The 18145-nt window shown below is 42.7% G+C and overlaps 1 protein-coding gene and 20 non-coding genes across 22 annotated transcripts in view; 1 reads left to right on the top strand and 20 right to left on the bottom strand.

Moving 5' to 3' along the window:
- Positions 1–15: 15 nt before the first annotated feature.
- On the bottom strand, positions 16–98 carry TRNAL-UAA (transfer RNA leucine (anticodon UAA)). The gene has a single exon. It is a non-coding gene; the product is annotated as a tRNA-Leu (tRNA).
- Positions 99–239: 141 nt separating this feature from the next.
- Positions 240–322, bottom strand: TRNAL-UAA (transfer RNA leucine (anticodon UAA)). The gene has a single exon. It is a non-coding gene; the product is annotated as a tRNA-Leu (tRNA).
- A 141-nt stretch (positions 323–463) lies between these two features.
- TRNAL-UAA (transfer RNA leucine (anticodon UAA)) lies at positions 464–546 on the bottom strand. The gene has a single exon. It is a non-coding gene; the product is annotated as a tRNA-Leu (tRNA).
- Positions 547–687: 141 nt separating this feature from the next.
- TRNAL-UAA (transfer RNA leucine (anticodon UAA)) lies at positions 688–770 on the bottom strand. The gene has a single exon. It is a non-coding gene; the product is annotated as a tRNA-Leu (tRNA).
- Positions 771–1850: 1080 nt separating this feature from the next.
- TRNAL-UAA (transfer RNA leucine (anticodon UAA)) lies at positions 1851–1933 on the bottom strand. The gene has a single exon. It is a non-coding gene; the product is annotated as a tRNA-Leu (tRNA).
- Positions 1934–2073: 140 nt separating this feature from the next.
- Positions 2074–2156, bottom strand: TRNAL-UAA (transfer RNA leucine (anticodon UAA)). The gene has a single exon. It is a non-coding gene; the product is annotated as a tRNA-Leu (tRNA).
- Positions 2157–2297: 141 nt separating this feature from the next.
- TRNAL-UAA (transfer RNA leucine (anticodon UAA)) lies at positions 2298–2380 on the bottom strand. Its single transcript has one exon. It is a non-coding gene; the product is annotated as a tRNA-Leu (tRNA).
- A 141-nt stretch (positions 2381–2521) lies between these two features.
- On the bottom strand, positions 2522–2604 carry TRNAL-UAA (transfer RNA leucine (anticodon UAA)). Its single transcript has one exon. It is a non-coding gene; the product is annotated as a tRNA-Leu (tRNA).
- A 1071-nt stretch (positions 2605–3675) lies between these two features.
- TRNAL-UAA (transfer RNA leucine (anticodon UAA)) lies at positions 3676–3758 on the bottom strand. The gene has a single exon. It is a non-coding gene; the product is annotated as a tRNA-Leu (tRNA).
- A 366-nt stretch (positions 3759–4124) lies between these two features.
- TRNAL-UAA (transfer RNA leucine (anticodon UAA)) lies at positions 4125–4207 on the bottom strand. The gene has a single exon. It is a non-coding gene; the product is annotated as a tRNA-Leu (tRNA).
- Positions 4208–5290: 1083 nt separating this feature from the next.
- On the bottom strand, positions 5291–5373 carry TRNAL-UAA (transfer RNA leucine (anticodon UAA)). The gene has a single exon. It is a non-coding gene; the product is annotated as a tRNA-Leu (tRNA).
- A 141-nt stretch (positions 5374–5514) lies between these two features.
- Positions 5515–5597, bottom strand: TRNAL-UAA (transfer RNA leucine (anticodon UAA)). The gene has a single exon. It is a non-coding gene; the product is annotated as a tRNA-Leu (tRNA).
- Positions 5598–5738: 141 nt separating this feature from the next.
- TRNAL-UAA (transfer RNA leucine (anticodon UAA)) lies at positions 5739–5821 on the bottom strand. The gene has a single exon. It is a non-coding gene; the product is annotated as a tRNA-Leu (tRNA).
- A 141-nt stretch (positions 5822–5962) lies between these two features.
- On the bottom strand, positions 5963–6045 carry TRNAL-UAA (transfer RNA leucine (anticodon UAA)). Its single transcript has one exon. It is a non-coding gene; the product is annotated as a tRNA-Leu (tRNA).
- A 1083-nt stretch (positions 6046–7128) lies between these two features.
- On the bottom strand, positions 7129–7211 carry TRNAL-UAA (transfer RNA leucine (anticodon UAA)). Its single transcript has one exon. It is a non-coding gene; the product is annotated as a tRNA-Leu (tRNA).
- A 141-nt stretch (positions 7212–7352) lies between these two features.
- Positions 7353–7435, bottom strand: TRNAL-UAA (transfer RNA leucine (anticodon UAA)). The gene has a single exon. It is a non-coding gene; the product is annotated as a tRNA-Leu (tRNA).
- A 141-nt stretch (positions 7436–7576) lies between these two features.
- TRNAL-UAA (transfer RNA leucine (anticodon UAA)) lies at positions 7577–7659 on the bottom strand. Its single transcript has one exon. It is a non-coding gene; the product is annotated as a tRNA-Leu (tRNA).
- A 141-nt stretch (positions 7660–7800) lies between these two features.
- On the bottom strand, positions 7801–7883 carry TRNAL-UAA (transfer RNA leucine (anticodon UAA)). Its single transcript has one exon. It is a non-coding gene; the product is annotated as a tRNA-Leu (tRNA).
- Positions 7884–8986: 1103 nt separating this feature from the next.
- On the bottom strand, positions 8987–9069 carry TRNAL-UAA (transfer RNA leucine (anticodon UAA)). Its single transcript has one exon. It is a non-coding gene; the product is annotated as a tRNA-Leu (tRNA).
- A 141-nt stretch (positions 9070–9210) lies between these two features.
- Positions 9211–9293, bottom strand: TRNAL-UAA (transfer RNA leucine (anticodon UAA)). The gene has a single exon. It is a non-coding gene; the product is annotated as a tRNA-Leu (tRNA).
- A 6369-nt stretch (positions 9294–15662) lies between these two features.
- Positions 15663–18145, top strand: part of UTRN (utrophin) — a 497025-nt gene continuing 494542 nt past the window's right edge. For both annotated transcript variants that reach the window (XM_075267488.1, XM_075267486.1), the window contains exon 1: positions 15663–16168. The gene's annotated coding sequence lies outside the window, so the exon portion shown is untranslated. The remainder of the gene's footprint in view (positions 16169–18145) is intronic.

Genomic DNA, 18145 nt, shown 5'->3' with positions numbered 1-18145 from the left:
TGAAGTTAAAACTCATACCAGGAGTGGGGTTCGAACCCACGCGGATACATATCCATTGGATCTTAAGCCCAACGCCTTAACCACTCGGCCATCCTGGTGCAGCAGTGTGCTGAATGGGTGTGCCGACAAGCGGGTTACAGAAAGTGCGATTTTGTTCCAAAGATTTTGCTGAATACTTGCTAATACAACAAAGTCGATTTTGAGACACTCTCATCATTGCCATTTGAAACAAAAAGTATTACCAGGAGTGGGGTTTGAACCCACGCGGACATATATCCATTGGATCTTAAGTCCAACGCCTTAACCACTCGGCCATCCTGGTGCAACGTTTTGCTGGATGGGTGTGCCAACAAGCGGATTACAGAAAGTGCGATTTTGTTCCAAAGTTTTTGCTGAATACATGCTAATACAACAAAGTTGATTGTGAGACATTCTCATCAGTGCCATTTGAAACAAAAAGCGTTACAAGGAGTGGGGTTTGAACCCACGCGGATATATATCCATTGGATCTTAAGTCCAACGCCTTAACCACTCGGCCATCCTGGTGCAAAATTTTGCTGGATGGGTGTGCCAACAAGCGGTTTACAGAAAGTGCGATTTTGTTCCAAAGTTTTTGCTGAATACATTCTAATACAACAAAGTTGATTGTGAGACATTCTCATCAGTGCCATTTGAAACAAAAAGCATTACCAGGAGTGGGGTTTGAACCCACGCGGATATATATCTATTGGATCTTAAGTCCAACACCTTAACCACTAGGCCATCCTGGTGGGATGCAAAAAATATTGTTGCTCAGAATTGACATTTAATGCAAATGCAGCTCTAATTTTTTTTCTAAGTTTAGACTAGTGAAATTCGTTTTTTGATAGTCATTGTACAAAAGAAGTAGATCAGGCATCACATCAATTATAGCATTCACTTAAATTTCATGCAATAGTCTTGCATATTTTGCATATACAGTTTCAGAATTATTGCTAGTCAGACAGTGTACACTTAGGCAGGTAGACTGAAAATGCACTAGATGCTGAATGATAAATCTAGTGAATCTTTATACTGTCCAGTCTAAGTTGATACCACCTTTTAATTGGCCTAATTTTGGTCAACATTTTGCAACAGAACATTGGCCCATTTAAATTACGTCTCCTTTTCTGAAAAACCACGTGTCTACAAACTTGAAAACATTTTGAAATCCAACTAGATGCGACAATTTCCGTCAGTTATCGAACACAATGGAACCTCTCCAAAAGACTCTGGGGCATATTTGCTAATACTGCCTAATAGTAAAACATTGCAAACTTAGATGAGATCGTTTAAAACTGTCCCGGATTTATCAAACTGTCTAAAGCTGAATGATGAATTTGGAAAATCTTTAGAGTGTCTAGTCTAAGTTTACACCACCTATTTTTGCTCCAAAATTGTGCAGCAATGTTATGGTATATTGGGATGTATCTTAGGCCAAGCCCCTTTTCTATCAAGCCAAGCCCTCTTTTTCCTAAGCCATGCCCAACCTTTTCCAATTTTAATATATCCTGGTGGGTTCAAATCCCACTCTTGCTAATTTTACTTCTTTCAATAGGCAATGATAAAAGTGTTTCAGAATCTACGTAAGTGCATTAATACAGAATCTTCTACATCTCTGCGGCGGCACAATCACACTAATTTGGGAAAACTTCCGCTAGGATTTCTTTTCTTTTGGTGAAGCTGCCGAAACTGCTTGGAATAATTGGGCGTTCTGACACTACATCTTGTCATGGAACATTGGTGATGAGGACACAGAAAGACTGTGTTACCTTAGAAGAAGATCTTGCTCCATTTAGAGAGTATTTCAAGAAGTCTGAAGTTAAAACTCATATCAGGAGTGGGGTTCTAACCCACGCGGATACATATCCATTGGATCTTAAGCCCAACGCCTTAACCACTCAGCCATCCTGGTGCGGCAGTTTGCTGAATGGGTGTGCCGACAAGCGGGTTACAGAAAGTGCGATTTTGTTCCAAAGATTTTGCTGAATACTTCCTAATACAACAAAGTCGATTTTGAGACACTCTCATCATTGCCATTTGAAACAAAAATATTACTAGGAGTTGGGTTTGAACCCACGCGGACATATATCCATTGGATCTTAAGTCCAACGCCTTAACCACTCGGCCATCCTGGTGCAAGGTTTTGCTGGATGGGTGTGCCAACAAGCGGTTTACAGAAAGTGCGATTTTGTTCCAAAGTTTTTGCTGAATACATGCTAATACAACAAAGTTGATTGTGAGACATTCTCATCAGTGCCATTTGAAACAAAAAACGTTACCAGGAGTGGGGTTTGAACCCACGCGGATATATATCCATTGGATCTTAAGTCCAATGCCTTAACCACTCGGCCATCCTGGTGCAACGTTTTGTTGGATGGGTGTGCCAACAAGCGGTTTACAGAAAGTGCGATTTTGTTCCAAAGTTTTTGCTGAATACATTCTAATACAACAAAGTTGATTGTGAGACATTCTCATCAGTGCCATTTGAAACAAAAAGCATTACCAGGAGTGGGGTTTGAACCCACGCGGATATATATCTATTGGATCTTAAGTCCAACGCCTTAACCACTCGGCCATCCTGGTGGGATGCAAAAAATATTGTTGCTCAGAATTGACATTTAATGCAAATGCAGCTCTAATTTTTTTTCTAAGTTTAGACTAGTGAAATTCGTTTTTTGATAGTCATTGTACAAAAGAAGTAGATCAGGCACCACATCAATTATAGCATTCACTTAAATTTCATGCAATAGTCTTGCATATTTTGCATATACAGTTTCAGAATTATTGCTAGTCAGACAGTGTACACTTAGGCAGGTAGACTGAGAATGCACTAGATGCTGAATGATAAATCTAGTGAATCTTTATACTGTCCAGTCTAAGTTGATACCACCTTTTAATTGGCCTAATTTGGGTCAACATTTTGCAACAGAACATTGGCCCATTTAAATTACGTCTCCTTTTCTGAAAAACCACGTGTCTACAAACTTGAAAACATTTTGAACTCCAACTACATGTGACAATTTTCGTCAGGTATCGAACACAATGGAACCTCTCCAAAAGACTCTGGGGCATATTTGCTAATACTGCCTAATAGTAAAACATTGCAAACTTAGATGAGATCGTTTAAAACTGTGCCGGATTTATCAAACTGTCTAAAGCTGAATGATGAATTTGGAAAATCTTTAGAGTGTCTAGTCTAAGTTTACACCACCTATTATTGCTCCAAAATTGTGCAGCAATGTTGTGGTATATTGGGATGTATCTTAGGCCAAGCCCCTTTTCTATCAAGCCAAGCCCTCTTTTTCCTAAGCTATGCCCAACCTTTTCCAATTTTAATATATCCTGGTGGGTTCAAATCCCACTCTTGCTAATTTTACTTCTTTCAATAGGCAATGATAAAAGTGTTTCAGAATCCACGTAAGTTCATTAATACAGAATCTTCTACATCTCTGTGGCGGCACAATCACACTAATTTGGGAAAACTTCCGCTAGGATTTCTTTTCTTTTGGTGAAGCTGCTTGGAATAATTGGGCGTTCTGACACTACATCTTGTCATGGAACATTGGTGATGAGGACACAGAAAGACTGTGTTACCTTAGAAGAAGATCTTGCTCCATTTAGAGAGTATTTCAAGAAGTCTGAAGTTAAAACGCATACCAGGAGTGGGGTTCGAACCCACGCGGATACAAATCCATTGGATCTTAAGCCCAACGCCTTCACCACTCGGCCATCCTGGTGCAGCAGTTTGCTGAATGGGTGTGCCGACAAGCGGGTTACAGAATGTGCGATTTTGTTCCAAAGATTTTGCTGAATACTTGCTAATACAACAAAGTCGATTTTGAGACACTCTCATCATTGCCATTTGAAACAAAAGGTATTACCAGGAGAGGGGTTTGAACCCACGCGGATATATATCGATTGGATTATTAAATCCAACGTCTTAACCACTCGCCCATCCTGGTGCAACATTTGGCAGGATGGGTGTGCCAACAAGCGGTTTACAGAAAGTGCGATTTTGTTCCAAAGATTTTGCTGAATACATTCTAATACAACAAAGTTGATTGTGAGACATTCTCATCAGTACCATCTGAAACAAAAAGTGTTACCAGGAGTGGGGTTTGAACCCACGCGGATATATATCTAGTGGATCTTAAGTCCAACGCCTTAACCACTCGGCCATCCTGGTGGGTTGCCAAAAAAAAATTGTTGCTCACAATTGACATTTAATGCAAACACAGCTCTAATTTTTTTTTCTAAGTTTAGACTAGTGAAATTTATTTTTTGATAGTCATTGTACAAAAGAAGTAGATCAAACACCACATCAATTATAGTATTCACTTAAATTTCATTCAATAGTCTTGCATATTTTGCATATACAGTTTCAGAATTATTGCTAGTCAGACAGTGTACACTTAGGCAGGTAGACTGAGAATGCATTAGATGCTGAGTGATAAATCTAGTGAATCTTTATACTGTCCAGTCTAAGTTGATACCACCTTTTAATTGGCCTAATTTGGGTCAACATTTTGCAACAGAACATTGGCCCATTTAAATTACGTCTCCTTTTCTGAAAAACCACGTGTCTACAAACTTGAAAACATTTTGAAATCCAACTAGATGCGACAATTTCCGTCAGTTATCGAACACAATGGAACCTCTCCAAAAGACTCTGGGGCATATTTGCTAATACTGCCTAATAGTAAAACATTGCAAACTTAGATGAGATCGTTTAAAACTGTCCCGGATTTATCAAACTGTCTAAAGCTGAATGATGAATTTGGAAAATCTTTAGAGTGTCTAGTCTAAGTTTACACCACCTATTTTTGCTCCAAAATTGTGCAGCAATGTTATGGTATATTGAGATGTATCTTAGGCCAAGCCCCTTTTCTATCAAGCCAAGCCCTCTTTTTCCTAAGCCACGCCCAACCTTTTCCAATTTTAATATATCCTGGTGGGTTCAAATCCCACTCTTGCTAATTTTACTTCTTTCAATAGGCAATGATAAAAGTGTTTCAGAATCCACGTAAGTTCATTAATACAGAATCTTCTACATCTCTGTGGCAGCACAATCACACTAATTTGGGAAAACTTCCGCTAGGATTTCTTTTCTTTTGGTGAAGCTGCCGAAACTGCTTGGAATAATTGGGCGTTCTGACACTACATCTTGTCATGGAACATTGGTGATGAGGACACAGAAAGACTGTGTTACCTTAGAAGAAGATCTTGCTCCATTTAGAGAGTATTTCAAGAAGTCTGAAGTTAAAACTCATACCAGGAGTGGAGTTCGAACCCACGCGGATACATATCCATTGGATCTTAAGCCCAATGCCTTAACCACTCGGCCATCCTGGTGCGGCAGTTTGCTGAATGGGTGTGCCGACAAGCGGGTTACAGAAAGTGTGATTTTGTTCCAAAGATTTTGCTGAATACTTGCTAATACAACAAAGTCGATTTTGAGACACTCTCATCATTGCCATTTGAAACAAAAAGTATAACCAGGAGTGGGGTTTGAACCCACGCGGATATATATCCATTGGATCTTAAGTCCAACGCCTTAACCACTCGGCCATCCTGGTGCAACGTTTTGCTGGATGGGTGTGCCAACAAGCGGTTTACAGAAAGTGCGATTTTGTTCCAAAGTTTTTGCTGAATACATGCTAATACAACAAAGTTGATTGTGAGACATTCTCATCAGTGCCATTTGAAACAAAAAGCGTTACCAGGAGTGGGGTTTGAACCCACGCGGATATATATCCATTGGATCTTAAGTCCAACGCCTTAACCACTCGGCCATCTTGGTGCAACGTTTCGCTGGATGGGTGTGCCAACAAGCGGTTTACAGAAAGTGCGATTTTGTTCCAAAGTTTTTGCTGAATACATTCTAATACAACAAAGTTGATTGTGAGACATTCTCATCAGTGCCATTTGAAACAAAAAGCGTTACCAGGAGTGGGGTTTGAACCCACGCGGATATATATCCATTGGATCTTAAGTCGAACGCCTTAACCACTCGGCCATCCTGGTGGGTTGCCAAAAAAAAATTGTTGCTCACAATTGACATTTAATGCAAACACAGCTCTAATTTTTTTTTCTAAGTTTAGACTAGTGAAATTTATTTTTTGATAGTCATTGTACAAAAGAAGTAGATCAGGCACCACATCAATTATAGTATTCACTTAAATTTCATGCAATAGTCTTGCATATTTTGCATATACAGTTTCAGAATTATTGCTAGTCAGACAGTGTACACTTAGGCAGGTAGACTGAGAATGCATTAGATGCTGAGTGATAAATCTAGTGAATCTTTATACTGTCCAGTCTAAGTTGATACCACCTTTTAATTGGCCTAATTTGGGTCAACATTTTGCAACAGAACATTGGCCCATTTAAATTACGTCTCCTTTTCTGAAAAACCACGTGTCTACAAACTTGAAAACATTTTGAAATCCAACTAGATGCGACAATTTCCGTCAGTTATCGAACACAATGGAACCTCTCCAAAAGACTCTGGGGCATATTTGCTAATACTGCCTAATAGTAAAACATTGCAAACTTAGATGAGATCGTTTAAAACTGTCCCGGATTTATCAAACTGTCTAAAGCTGAATGATGAATTTGGAAAATCTTTAGAGTGTCTAGTCTAAGTTTACACCACCTATTTTTGCTCCAAAATTGTGCAGCAATGTTATGGTATATTGAGATGTATCTTAGGCCAAGCCCCTTTTCTATCAAGCCAAGCCCTCTTTTTCCTAAGCCACGCCCAACCTTTTCCAATTTTAATATATCCTGGTGGGTTCAAATCCCACTCTTGCTAATTTTACTTCTTTCAATAGGCAATGATAAAAGTGTTTCAGAATCCACGTAAGTTCATTAATACAGAATCTTCTACATCTCTGTGGCAGCACAATCACACTAATTTGGGAAAACTTCCGCTAGGATTTCTTTTCTTTTGGTGAAGCTGCCGAAACTGCTTGGAATAATTGGGCGTTCTGACACTACATCTTGTCATGGAACATTGGTGATGAGGACACAGAAAGACTGTGTTACCTTAGAAGAAGATCTTGCTCCATTTAGAGAGTATTTCAAGAAGTCTGAAGTTAAAACTCATACCAGGAGTGGAGTTCGAACCCACGCGGATACATATCCATTGGATCTTAAGCCCAACGCCTTAACCACTCGGCCATCCTGGTGCGGCAGTTTGCTGAATGGGTGTGCCGACAAGCGGGTTACAGAAAGTGTGATTTTGTTCCAAAGATTTTGCTGAATACTTGCTAATACAACAAAGTCGATTTTGAGACACTCTCATCATTGCCATTTGAAACAAAAAGTATAACCAGGAGTGGGGTTTGAACCCACGCGGATATATATCCATTGGATCTTAAGTCCAACGCCTTAACCACTCGGCCATCCTGGTGCAACGTTTTGCTGGATGGGTGTGCCAACAAGCGGTTTACAGAAAGTGCGATTTTGTTCCAAAGTTTTTGCTGAATACATGCTAATACAACAAAGTTGATTGTGAGACATTCTCATCAGTGCCATTTGAAACAAAAAGCGTTACCAGGAGTGGGGTTTGAACCCACGCGGATATATATCCATTGGATCTTAAGTCCAACGCCTTAACCACTCGGCCATCCTGGTGCAACGTTTTGCTGGATGGGTGTGCCAACAAGCGGTTTACAGAAAGTGCGATTTTGTTCCAAAGTTTTTGCTGAATACATTCTAATACAACAAAGTTGATTGTGAGACATTCTCATCAGTGCCATTTGAAACAAAAAGCGTTACCAGGAGTGGGGTTTGAACCCACGCGGATATATATCCATTGGATCTTAAGTCCAACGCCTTAACCACTCGGCCATCCTGGTGGGATGCCGAAAAAAATTGTTGCTCAGAATTGACATTTAATGCAAACGCAGCTCTAATTTTTTTTCTAAGTTTAGACTAGTGAAATTCGTTTTTTGATAGTCATTGTACAAAAGAAGTAGATCAGGCACCACATCAATTATAGCATTCACTTAAATTTCATGCAATAGTCTTACATATTTTGCATATACAGTTTCAGAATTATTGCTAGTCAGACAGTGTACACTTAGGCAGGTAGACTGAGAATGCATTAGATGCTGAGTGATAAATCTAGTGAATCTTTATACTGTCCAGTCTAAGTTGATACCACCTTTTAATTGGCCTAATTTGGGTCAACATTTTGCAACAGAACATTGGCCCATTTAAATTACGTCTCCTTTTCTGAAAAACCACGTGTCTACAAACTTGAAAACATTTTGAAATCCAACTAGATGCGACAATTTCCGTCAGTTATCGAACACAATGGAACCTCTCCAAAAGACTCTGGGGCATATTTGCTAATACTGCCTAATAGTAAAACATTGCAAACTTAGATGAGATCGTTTAAAACTGTGCCGGATTTATCAAACTGTCTAAAGCTGAATGATGAATTTGGAAAATCTTTAGAGTGTCTAGTCTAAGTTTACACCACCTATTTTTGCTCCAAAATTGTGCAGCAATGTTATGGTATATTGGGATGTATCTTAGGCCAAGCCCCTTTTCTATCAAGCCAAGCCCTCTTTTTCCTAAGCCATGCCCAACCTTTTCCAATTTTAATATATCCTGGTGGGTTCAAATCCCACTCTTGCTAATTTTACTTCTTTCAATAGGCAATGATAAAAGTGTTTAAGAATCCACGTAAGTTCATTAATACAGAATCTTCTACATCTCTGTGGCGGCACAATCACACTAATTTGGGAAAACTTCCGCTAGGATTTCTTTTCTTTTGGTGAAGCTGCCGAAACTGCTTGGAATAATTGGGCGTTCTGACACTACATCTTGTCATGGAACATTGGTGATGAGGACACAGAAAGACTGTGTTACCTTAGAAGAAGATCTTACTCAGATCTTGCTCTGATTTTGCTCCATTTAGAGAGTATTTCAAGAAGTGTGAAGTTAAAACTCATACCAGGAGTGGGGTTCAAATCCACGCGGATACATATCCATTGGATCTTAAGCCCAACGCCTTAACCACTCAGCCATCCTGGTGCGGCACTTTGCTGAATGGGTGAGCCGACAAGCGGGTTACAGAAAGTGCGATTTTGTTCCAAAGATTTTGCTGAATACTTGCTAATACAACAAAGTCGGTTTTGAGACACTCTCATCATTGCCATTTGAAACAAAAAGTATTACCAGGAGTGGGGTTTGAACCCACACAGATATATATCCATTGGATCTTAAGTCCAACGCCTTAACCACTCGGCCATCCTGGTGGGATGCCAAAAAAAATTGTTGCTCACAATTGACATTTAATGCAAACGCAGCTCTAATTTTTTTTCTAAGTTTAGACTAGTGAAATTCGTTTTTTGATAGTCATTGTACAAAAGAAGTAGATCAGGCACCACATCAATTATAGCATTCACTTAAATTTCATGCAATAGTCTTGCATATTTTGCATATACAGTTTCAGAATTATTGCTAGTCAGACAGTGTACACTTAGGCAGGTAGACTGAGAATGCATTAGATGCTGAGTGATAAATCTAGTGAATCTTTATACTGTCCAGTCTAACTTGATACCACCTTTTAATTGGCCTAATTTGGGTCAACATTTTGCAACAGAACATTGGCCCATTTAAATTACGTCTCCTTTTCTGAAAAACCACGTGTATACAAACTTGAAAATATTTTGAATTCCAACTAGATGCGACAATTTCCGTCAGTTATCGAACACAATGGAACCTCTCCAAAAGGCCCATGGTTGGACTCCTCCTCATTATCATCTCTCTTTTTACATCCTAACATTGGTCCCACGCTTCGGATTTGCTCCAGAGGCCTTGTTCGCTCCACTCTCCTCCCTAAGGATTCTGCTCTTTTTCCAGTGCTGGGCAATTCTGCCTCTCCGCCTGGAATGTTTGACCGAGTTTTTCGTAATTGGCGCCGTCATGGGATTTTCCGTGCCTGTCACTTCCAGGACGCAGGGGGATGAAATACACTTCTAAACTCCCAGGCCCCTCCTGAGCTGCCCACTTTGGATGCTTGGCGGGGGATGCAACTTCGTCACTTTTTATATTCTCTCCCTGCTCCTGCAGAGTTCCTTGTCGAACCCACCCCCTTGGAGAAGATTTGTGTTGGCGCTGGCCCCCTCCGCCACTCCCTCTCGCTCACTTACCAGATCCTGGTTGAACCTCCGGAGGACTTTGTTCCGCCGTTCTTGCTGAAATGGGAATCTGACTTATCCCTTTCCCTCTCTCAGGAACAGCGTAGACGTATTTTTCGCCTTTCTCATACTGCCTCCATCAGCTCTCGCTACCAGGAGGCCAGCTACAAAATCTTGTCCCGATGGTATAGGGTTCCTACGAGACTCCATGCTATGTTTCCTCAGGTCTCCCCACTATGTTGGCGCTGTGGCGACGAGGACGGCACGTTGCTACACGTTTTTTGGTCCTGTCCTGCCCTTTCGTCCTTCTGGGGGGGGTCAAGCGGATAACCCTCCAGCTTACTGAAACTTCTCACCATTTGGGCCCTGCCCTGTTCCTCCTTAATCATTGTGAGTTTTCTGTAAAGGTCTTTAAGCGTTCCCTGCTTAGATTCCTGATCCTTGCTGCCCGGGCTTGTATCCCCCTTTTTTGGAAACGAGTGGTTCCTCCTCCTCTCTCCCTCTGGATTTCGAAGGTCAACGAGATAATGCACATGGAAAATCTCACGTCTTTCCTGCATGGTACGACTGAGGCGTACATCAAAACCTGGTTCTACTGGTTCAGGTTTCAACAGTCTGCAGAGTACCCGACGCTTCTGGGCTCTGACCCCTCCTCTGATTGATACTCTTGTTGTTCGTCTCAGGTATTTGACCAGTGGTTGCTCCCGAGCCCTTCCCAACTGGCTGTGGTATGGATGACCTGGCGACGGAGGTGCTCCCACCGGTTTCCTGACTGCTCACACTCACCCCTACCTACCCTCTCACCCTCAACATTTAGTCCTCTCCCCCACCCATCTGTCCCACTAACCCCCTCCCTCCTCATCCCCCCCCCCTTTTTTTTTTTTTTTTTTTTCTTTTTTCTCTCTTCCCTTGTTTCTTTATCGCTTTTCAGCTCCTTTACTCCTGATCTTCCGGGCCTTCCTAATAGAGCCCCTTTTTTGTTTTTTCTATGTTGTTTTCTTTGTTTTTTTTTTATTTTTTATTCTTCTATGATTGAATCTTGTGTTGCACTGTGTGCTTTTCTGTTCGCAGGGCGGGTGTTCGCCTTGTAACTTGTAATTGTTTTTTCTTTTCTTATTGTAAAAATTTTCAATAAAAATTTGAGTTATAAAAAAAAAGAGGTGTTATTTATATAAGGGCTATTAGGGGCACTATTATTACAGTGGGGTTACTTATAAAAAAGGGGTCATTAGGGAGTATTATATATATAATGTGGTAGTTATTTAGATAAGGGCCATTAGCGAGCATTATACATATTTCAGGATGCTTATTTATATAAGGGGCATTAGGGGACATTATGAATGGAAGGGTGCATTATTTATATAAAGGGTCATTAATAGAGATGAGCGAACACTAAAATGTTCGAGGTTCGAAATTCGATTCGAACAGCCGCTCACTGTTCGAGTGTTCGAATGGGTTTCGAACCCCATTATAGTCTATGGGGAACATATACTCGTTAAGGGGGAAACCCAAATTCGTGTCTGGAGGGTCACCAAGTCCACTATGACACCCCAGGAAATGATACCAACACCCTGGAATGACACTGGGACAGCAGGGGAAGCATGTCTGGGGGCATAAAAGTCACTTTATTTCATGGAAATCCCTGTCAGTTTGCGATTTTCGCAAGCTAACTTTTCCCCATAGAAATGCATTGGCCAGTGCTGATTGGCCAGAGTACGGAACTCGACCAATCAGCGCTGGCTCTGCTGGAGGAGGCGGAGTCTAAGATCGCTCCACACCAGTCTCCATTCAGGTCCGACCTTAGACTCCGCCTCCTCCGGCAGAGCCAGCGCTGATTGGCCGAAGGCTGGCCAATGCATTCCTATGCGAATGCAGAGACTTAGCAGTGCTGAGTCAGTTTTGCTCAACTACACATCTGATGCACACTCGGCACTGCTACATCAGATGTAGCAATCTGATGTAGCAGAGCCGAGGGTGCACTAGAACCCCTGTGCAAACTCAGTTCACGCTAATAGAATGCATTGGCCAGCGCTGATTGGCCAATGCATTCTATTAGCCCGATGAAGTAGAGCTGAATGTGTGTGCTAAGCACACACATTCAGCTCTACTTCATCGGGCTAATAGAATGCATTGGCCAGCGCTGATTGGCCAGAGTACGGAACTCGACCAATCAGCGCTGGCTCTGCTGGAGGAGGCGGAGTCTAAGATCGCTCCACACCAGTCTCCATTCAGGTCCGACCTTAGACTCCGCCTCCTCCAGCAGAGCCAGCGCTGATTGGCCGAATTCCGTACTCTGGCCAATCAGCACTGGCTAATGCATTGTATTGGCGTGATGAAGCAGTGCTGAATGTGTGTGCTTAGCACACACATTCAGCTCTACTTCATCGGGCTAATAGAATGCATTGGCCAATCAGCGCTGGCCAATGCATTCTATTAGCTTGATGAAGCAGAGTGTGCACAAGGGTTCAAGCGCACCCTCGGCTCTGATGTAGCAGAGCCGAGGGTGCACAAGGGTTCAAGCGCACCCTCGGCTCTGATGTAGCAGAGCCGAGGCTGCACAAGGGTTCAAGTGCACCCTCGGCTCTGCTACATCAGAGCCGAGGGTGCGCTTGAACCCTTGTGCAGCCTCGGCTCTGCTACATCAGAGCCGAGGGTGCGCTTGAACCCTTGTGCACACTCTGCTTCATCAAGCTAATAGAATGCATTGGCCAGCGCTGATTGGCCAATGCATTCTATTAGCCCGATGAAGTAGAGCTGAATGTGTGTGCTAAGCACACACATTCAGCACTGCTTCATCATGCCAATACAATGCATTAGCCAGTGCTGATTGGCCAGAGTACGGAATTCGGCCAATCAGCGCTGGCTCTGCTGGAGGAGGCGGAGTCTAAGGTCGGACCTGAATGGAGACTGGTGTGGAGCGATCTTAGACTCCGCCTCCTCCAGCAGAGCCAGCGCTGATTGGTCGAGTTCCGTACTCTGGCCAATCAGCGCTGGCCAATGCATCCCTATGGGAAAAAGTTTATCTCACAAAAATCACAATTACACACCCGATAGAGCCCCAAAAAGTTATTTTTAATAACATTCCCCCCTAAATAAAGGTTATCCCTAGCTATCCCTGCCTGTACAGCTATCCCTGTCTCATAGTCACAAAGTTCACATTCTCATATGACCCGGATTTGAAATCCACTATTCGTCTAAAATGGAGGTCACCTGATTTCGGCAGCCAATGACTTTTTCCAATTTTTTTCAATGCCCCCGGTGTCGTAGTTCCTGTCCCACCTCCCCTGCACTGTTATTGGTGCAAAAAAGGCGCCAGGGAAGGTGGGAGGGGAATCGAATTTTGGCGCACTTTACCACGCGGTGTTCGATTCGATTCGAACATAGCGAACACCCTGATATCCGATCGAACATGTGTTCGATAGAACACTGTTCGCTCATCTCTAGTCATTAAATGAGGATTATTTATGATGGGATAATCAGGGCCTTAATATAAGGGGGAATTTATTAAAGGGGTTATCCAGGATAACCACTTTTTAAATACAAGATTGGGAAATGGGAAAGAAAAAAAAAAACTACTCACCTGTCCTTTGTGCTCCAATGTCTCCCTCTGCAGTTTGGTTCTGCTGTATTGGTGTTATCTTCTAGTCGAAGTCCTCTTCTGGAAGAAAACACGGGACAAGCAGGATTGGAACGCACTGGAAGACACCAGAGCACTTTCTCTGGCATCATATTAAAAAAATGGTTATCCTGGACAACCCCTTTAAGGTGGCAATTGGGCTGTATTAAAGGGGTTTCACAGCTCATTTTTATTGATGATCTATCCTTAGGACAGATTATCAATAAGATATCAGTGGACATCCCTTTCCTCTGAGCAGCCATATGAAGGGGCCATGGTGCCTGTTTATATCACACGCTGTCTGTCTATAGTGTGTGCTGTACCATACTTTTGGGACTGTAAGATGCACTGGACTATAAGACGCACCCAGGTTTTAGAGGAGGAAAATAGGGAAAAATTTTTTTGAAGCAATAAAATGGTAAAATATTTAATGTATGGGAGTTGTAGTTATTGCTACAGCTGCAAGGCCACTTTGACAGGTGACCCTGCAGCTGTGCAGGGATGTATAGGGCGTTTTTTTTTGTGGAACTAGATGTAATTTATAGTTCTACCATTTTGGGAAATATCTATTGGTTAGATCACCTTTTATTTAAATCAGAGGCAAAATGGTGAATAAAACCCGGCGGTTTGGCACTTTTGATTTTGATGTTCACCGAACAGGAAAAATTTTAGTAGAGCGAGCATTTTGGGACACGGGGATACCTAATGTGTATGTGTATCACAGTAATTGTCTACTTTTATATGTATTCTAGGGAAAGGAGGCAACTATTTTATTAGCCCCCCAAGGGTACTGCCGTCTATGGGAGATTCTGTATATTACTATTGCCAGTCTGGTCTTGGACCAGCGGCAATAGTAATATTGCTATAACAGGCTGGGGAGCCTTCAGTAGGCTCCCGGCTGTCTTAGGAAGGGGTCGGCTCCTTTGACCTCGCCACGCAGGAGCTAGCCTGCAACTTTAAAGGAATGGAGCTGGTGGGGAACAGCCCCAGGGCTAATTTTAAACTTAGGGGGGGACTTTGATGCCTGAGGAACGCCCCTTCCTTCTCCTGACAATACTCATCCACAGACTGAGGGGGGAGTTCCTCACTACTCAGCGTCATTGCTGGGCGATAATGAACGCCACCTCTTACTGTACAGCGCTATAGGCGCTACTGTGAGGAAGGGAGTTCCTGACTGACTGTTAGAAACGCCCTTCTGGCAGTGAAGAGTTAGGGTACCGGCCCCGATATCTCTTCACCGGGGGCACAGGACGGGAAAGCCGACAGTGCGCTGAATTCAGCGGTGTATTAAACTGCTTGTGCCCCAGGAGGTGAAGGGTCCTCTTTAAAAAGAATGGGGGCCATGTGGGCTCATCCATCCACAAGAAGATGTGTGAAGTGATTTTCATTGTTAATGTCGTGGTGTTGATCTCTGATATTGAAGGAATACAGTCAGAAGAATTCTTAAAAACCGTTTTATAACTTTGTGTATTGTGTATGTTTATTGTGCGACAATGGCAGTGTAATACGTAAGCTCAATTTTTGTTGTTGGTGGGAAGGCTTTTTATAGTCCGCCTCAGGCAGCACAGCGGCTACATTCACCCCTGATGACCCCACATTGTATGGCCCTGCTATTAGGGAATGTACCCCACTAAATATTGCTGAAATGTTTGCTACAACAGACTTTTTCATGTTTTTAGGGTAGCAAAATATATCTAAAAAACCTGTGACCATTTGTTGCCGGAGCGTCACCTGTGGTAATGTTAGAAATGTGTCATGTACTCAGTTCTCCAGTAGATGGCGCTTGCCGGCCTCCCATCCCACTGTAAACACTATAGTAAGAGAAGAGAGTGGGCGGGGACGTGACAAGACTGTGCCACGTTCTCTCGGTTTCTCTGCAGCCGACCGCACTGAAATCCAAGTGAATGACGATTGTGAACCAGGAGCACAAAGTTACGAGCGAGCCCCGAGCAGACAGGACGGCTCTGCAGACCCATGCAACTTCTATCGGAGGGAAAGATCGGGCACCAGCGAGTGATCGCCGGATCGTAGAAGCAAGCACATGATCTGCTGGATGTGTGGACATAGCAAGTTCTCCAAGAGCACACCGAGGAGGGAAAGTTAACTCTTTCCTGTAACCGGACAGCTGCTGTGCCAAGTAAGGGAGGAGCAGCTGTAAAAAGTAGAATTTCTTCCAGGAATCTCTCCTGAGATCCGGGATGTTGTGATCCCATCTCCCCCAATCCGGATCACTTGTCTGCTGGGATCTCTATACTTGTGCAAGGATCTGGTGGGTGTTTGTAAGGATCCCAGGAAGTTGGTGACTTTTCTGGTGACCATAGAGAGCCTGTGTCCTGCACATTGTGCCAGCAAATAAAAGGGAGCCTCTTCCCAGGTAAGCTTACAGTGCTGAATATTTCATGTGCCCTGTAACTGGAGAGCCTGGACTACTCTCTGCAGCAGGACATGATTTGTCAGGTGCTTCACCACTTCTTGGACTTGTAGTTCCTTATTTGTGCAGGGGAGAAGGTCACCCTCCATGTGGTAGCCAATAGTAATCTCAGTCATGTGTCCGCTGCTCTCTTGGGGATCTATTGTGTCCCTTTCCATTCTAGTCCTACAAGTATAGAAATGTGCTACAGAGATCTATGGACGAGCCCGCGGGAGTATACGGAGAAATGAATGGGCATGGCAAGGAATAAGGACTGCCTGACATTGCACAATCCATGGAGAAAACTCAGCTGAGCTCCTTGGGCTTTACTAGCACATGTTGTACTATATACAGTAAGACTGTAAAAAAGACTTCTCCGGCATTATATCTATAACCCCTTTAGTCCTAAACTGGATCTATACAGATCAGTATACAGATACACTCTGTCACCGTATCTAAACAAACATAGGGATGGCTGTTGTCCATATAAATCAGGGGTGAGGGTATTATTCATTTACTATAGATGCTTAACTCCGCCAAGTCCAGTAAGATTGTATGCTATCTCTAGGAGTCCCTAATTCACCGGTATCATCCGTATCACTGGTACTCCTATAGACCTAACCACATCTTTGCTATATCACCATATGGGTGTTTTATGACATGTGATGAATCTCCTATAAGATGGAAGGAAACACGTCTGGATTTGTGACTTTCATAACACAGCCAGAAGTTGGCACATGTACCCATGGACAGAAGGGACTTGATGGTGTGACTACTGCAGATGGACCTCTAGGGTTAGCATATAATCTCACCGGATTGTCTGGACGTGAATATCTACCTGTACAGTACCCTCATATCTGCTTTCCGTGGACGGTGACTGTCACTACGCCAGCTTTCTGGTTGATGTACAGAATAGTGCATATTAGTTAATGGGGTTTAAGTGTCAGCACATTTCCTTCTGTCTTGAAGTAGACTGGTCTGTATAGACCTTTTGTAGCATATTACACTTTATGGTGAAGTCTATGTACAGCAGCGATTCCCAACAAGGGTGCCATGATACTGAGATGTGCCTTGAAAGCACGTCAGTGGGCTGTGACACTCTGGTTGGGAAGATGTGCAGAATGGATAAGTGGGTACCACCTTAAATAACATTAGAAGGGGTCATCCCGGGTATGGCAGGGTCAGATCTGACCCTTTTTCTTTTCCATTTTTCACTTTTTTTTTCTTTTTCAACTCTGGTTGGGAAGTTGACCGTATGCCTTCATGCAACATTACCTGTACCATTAGGATGTTTTTTGGTAAAAATTATTTGTGAGGGGGTGCCTGGTTATATTTGTTTTTCCAGGGGTGCACTGAGTCTGAAAAGGTTGGGAAACACCGATCACAGTGATAAACTGTGGCATTGTTGTGTCTCTCTTCTGCATGGTAATAGTAACATGGAATGGTATTCAGCATACTACTTTATAGGGTGATACATTGTTACATTAACAAGTTTAGGGGGTTAATGTAGGTACTGGATAGCATCGCCCTTCCAAATGTTTGACAATGCTGTAGGTTGTATTAGATGGCAGATATATATATTTGGGTTTGTCAGTGTTGGTAAATACTTATAGTCTTCCTGAAATAACATTACTGGATCATCTTTTCATAGAACTCCAGTTTATGGATACTCCTTTGGATAAACTGACGACTGGGTGTTACCATTTACTTGTCAAAGAGATGTGGCCCTACGTAGTCTGACATGGGCAACACTGATTAGGCAATCTAAGGGTATGCATGGACAAGCCCCCAGCTGGTAACACCCACTTGTAGTGCAGCAGGGCCCTGTACGTCAGGGGGCCCTATCACCTTTACAACAATATTTTACTGTCTATTAGATTGCAGGTTAATACCTAAACTAATATATTTTATGTCTAATATAATATAATGTTCTTGCACATG

Source organism: Leptodactylus fuscus, chromosome 3 (assembly GCF_031893055.1).
Source record: "Leptodactylus fuscus isolate aLepFus1 chromosome 3, aLepFus1.hap2, whole genome shotgun sequence".
In the NCBI taxonomy this organism is placed as follows: Eukaryota; Metazoa; Chordata; class Amphibia; order Anura; family Leptodactylidae; genus Leptodactylus; species Leptodactylus fuscus.
Note: the sequence above shows the minus strand (reverse complement) of the source record. Positions and strands in the feature narration are given on the sequence as shown.